The sequence below is a fragment of the Propithecus coquereli genome, unplaced genomic scaffold (genome assembly GCF_000956105.1).
Source record: "Propithecus coquereli isolate 6110/MARCELLA unplaced genomic scaffold, Pcoq_1.0 Scaffold104, whole genome shotgun sequence".
Classification (NCBI taxonomy): Eukaryota; Metazoa; Chordata; class Mammalia; order Primates; family Indriidae; genus Propithecus; species Propithecus coquereli.
Genome location: NW_012134303.1, coordinates 3,433,740 through 3,437,053, shown reverse-complemented (window position 1 = coordinate 3,437,053; position 3,314 = coordinate 3,433,740).

Genomic DNA, 3,314 nt, shown 5'->3' with positions numbered 1-3,314 from the left:
GAAAAAGAATGTGAATTCTATATTAAAATATCAACTGTAGTTGAAAGAAATATTATAAAATAAAATGACATTTTCCTTAAAAATATTTGAGGACTCGGTCCATTTCATTTATTAAATGTGTGTGCATAGTGTTGTTGATAGTATTTTATCATCCTTTTCATGTTCATGGGATTATTAGTGATGTCCCCTTTTTTATTTCTGATATTGGTATTTTGGGTCTTCTCCCTCTTTCTCTCCTTTTCTTAGTTACCCTGGCTAATGTCTTATCAAATTTATTGATCTTTTCAAAGAACCAACTTTAGGTTTCATTGATTTACTCTATTGTTTTCCTGTTTTCAGCTTTGTTGATTTCTGCTCTAATATTTATTTTCTTTCTTTTGCTAGTTTTATATTTAATGTGCTCTTCTTTCTCTAGTTTCCTAAGGTTAAAACTTAGGTTATTGATTTTAGCGGGAGGAATCAAGGGAAATGTGTGTACTTCCTCTTATTTAGAACTGGAAAAATTAGTAACTTTTAATAGTTTTCATTTATGAATGTTTAAAATGTTTAATACATTACCGATACAGTGGTACCTACTTATATTTTATAAAATACATACATAATTATTGCTGTTTGTCTTAACCTGAGTGTCCACAAAAGAGAACCTGATACAAGGGTTTCCATGTGAATAGATTATTTGGTTTTAGTGAGTCAGAGAGAGGAAAATGAGTGGTGAAATAAGGAAGGAAGAAAAGTCAAACAAGGATGTGTTATTAAATTGGACACCACTATAGGCAAGTGGTGCTTGATCATATAGGATTGAAGTTGGTATCCATTTTTGTTAAGATGAATAACTACCACCTCCAAGATAGAATGGGTGCAGTGCATTCAACATGAAACCAAGTAGCTGGATGGTGTCCTTGAAGGACGGTGCATAATTGAGGGAACAGCATCAGATGTGGCTCTTGGGAAGTTATATATTCAGCAGTGGCAGTAGCTTGATCACCTTTGGCAAGAGAGAATCAATGCTGTTGAGCTCATGCTTAGGCTCCATCCCTGCCCCTATGACAATTCATGGAGCCATGTGCCAGAGCTAAGATAATTGACATCCATGGCATGAGTCATCAGATCCACTTGGTTGTTGAGTGTCTTCTCTACAGTCAATTAATTCTCTTGTATGGCCATTAAGATGACGTTCAGAGATGCATATGATTTATTTTCATGCCCATAGTTCCATCACATGCCTCTTATCCAGACTTTTGTTTCCTTTTTTATTACAGCATATTATGGGGGTACAAATGTTTAGGTTACGTATATTGCCCTTGTCCCCCCACCTTGAGTCAGAGCTTCAAGCGTGTCCATCCCCCAGACGGTGCGCACTGCACTCATTAGGTGTATATATACCCATCCCCTTCCCATCTGCCCGACACCCGATGAATGTTATTACTATATGTGTACTTAAGTGTTGATCAGTTAAAACCAATTCGATGGTGAGTACATTTATCCAGACTCTCTTGTCTTCAATTTCCAATCCGTCTCTCTCCAAGAGTCTTGACATGCCAGCTGAGTCACTCTCCACAGTCCAGGAAACAACCTTAGGCCACTACTCCCTCTATACAAAGTGAAGTAGCAGGTATACTGCTCACAATTCTGCCAACTGGAGTTTCCCTTTCAACACTATTCTTCAGGGCTACTACAACTGGGGCTGAAGTGTAGCAGCAGTCCATTTACAGCTATAACATTTAATGCTGACATCTATGCACCAGGCTTGATATTTTCATCTTCCATTACTTGGTCATAGATTGCCTCCTACCCCAGGAGGCCATACGAGTGTTTTGAGAGAGCGACATCATTGCAACAATGGTCAACGCCATGGGGAGTTTGTGTAATATACTGATTTATTCGTGCCTACTCAGGTTGAATCTTGACTATAGCATTTCCATCATGGGGTGGACTGCTGTTGAGTCTTCCAGATGTTATCACTTGGTGAATCTTAATGTACAACTTGTTATGGGCAGCTCCTGTTATATAGTCACTTGCTGCCTCTTGGTTAGGCACTCTATATCCAATAAGCCTTAATAGCATACAAGGAGCTGTTTTTTAAATGGCTGTTTCAAAGTTTACAGCAGATATGGCTTTTCTTCAGAACCTTAAAATTCTGTGCTATTAACTCCTATATAATGGCTTGGACTTGACTAGATACCTTAAGAACTACTGGATATGCTTAGTCATATGGCCTGAGTAGCAGGGCAACTTATAGTGCAGACCTGCAAACGTGGTGGGGGACCATCATTTTCCACTGCAGCTGCTAACACCAGACTTTGGCCTGCCAGGTCACATCTTTCCTTTTTGTACAAAAGCAGTAATACACCAGTTAGCTGTCCATACATCTAGCGCTAGAATACTACTATCTATAAGGCAGTGCCACAGATTTCTGTCAGTTAAATTAGCCAGACTCCACTCTAATCTTGTTTTCCTTTATGGTAATGATAACTACCCTGCCCCTGAGGTTTTGTGCCACCACGTAGGCCCTACCATTCTGGAATCTTATCATCCCCATTGCCGCATAGTTTACTCCCAACGATGTTTTGCAGAGGAGAGCAATGAGCTTCTCAAAGATGTCAGTGTTCTTCCTCACCAACACGTTCCTTTTTATCGTAGTGTCTTCTCTGCCCTCCTAGGGAAAATAGTTCAGAGACAGTTCTTCTTGTCTCACACAATAAATAATTTCTAATATTCCTACTCCCTTTGGCCTCCTCACTAATTCCCTCAGTACTGTGGCAAGGAAGTGCTAGTGGGGCTGTTATCCAAACTTAAAGATGCCACCCTAGCAGCACATTAGGCCAGCTCCAGATCATTGACCTCTGAGTCATGGGTGTGTGATCCCATGTCAATAAATTCTCCCCTGCATTCACTTATATTCTGCTTCCTTTCCTTGCTAGTTTGACATCCTCAAAATCCATTCCAACATATATTATCCTAACTCATGCTAGTATATATTAGCCAGTTCCTGTAGTTCCTTTGGAATATAAGGTATTTTCCACCTGTTTAGAGATTGTATCTTGCTTCTATCGTGATACCTTACCCTTGTCATGAGTTGGAAGCAATAAAAATGTTAGTGCTGGATGTTGAGTAAGAGAAGCAACTTCTTTTGAAGTAGTTGCTTTAGATGAGGTTATTGCCTTGTCTCTGGGAACAGGGAGGCTGCTCTCCAATAGCATGGGTTTAGGTGGCTGCTTCTGTCAGGCTGAGAGTTCAGGGGATTGTAGGTATTCAAGATTTTCACACTCATCACCACTTTAGATCTCAGGGTTCTAGTTTTCCCTTGTCAAGAG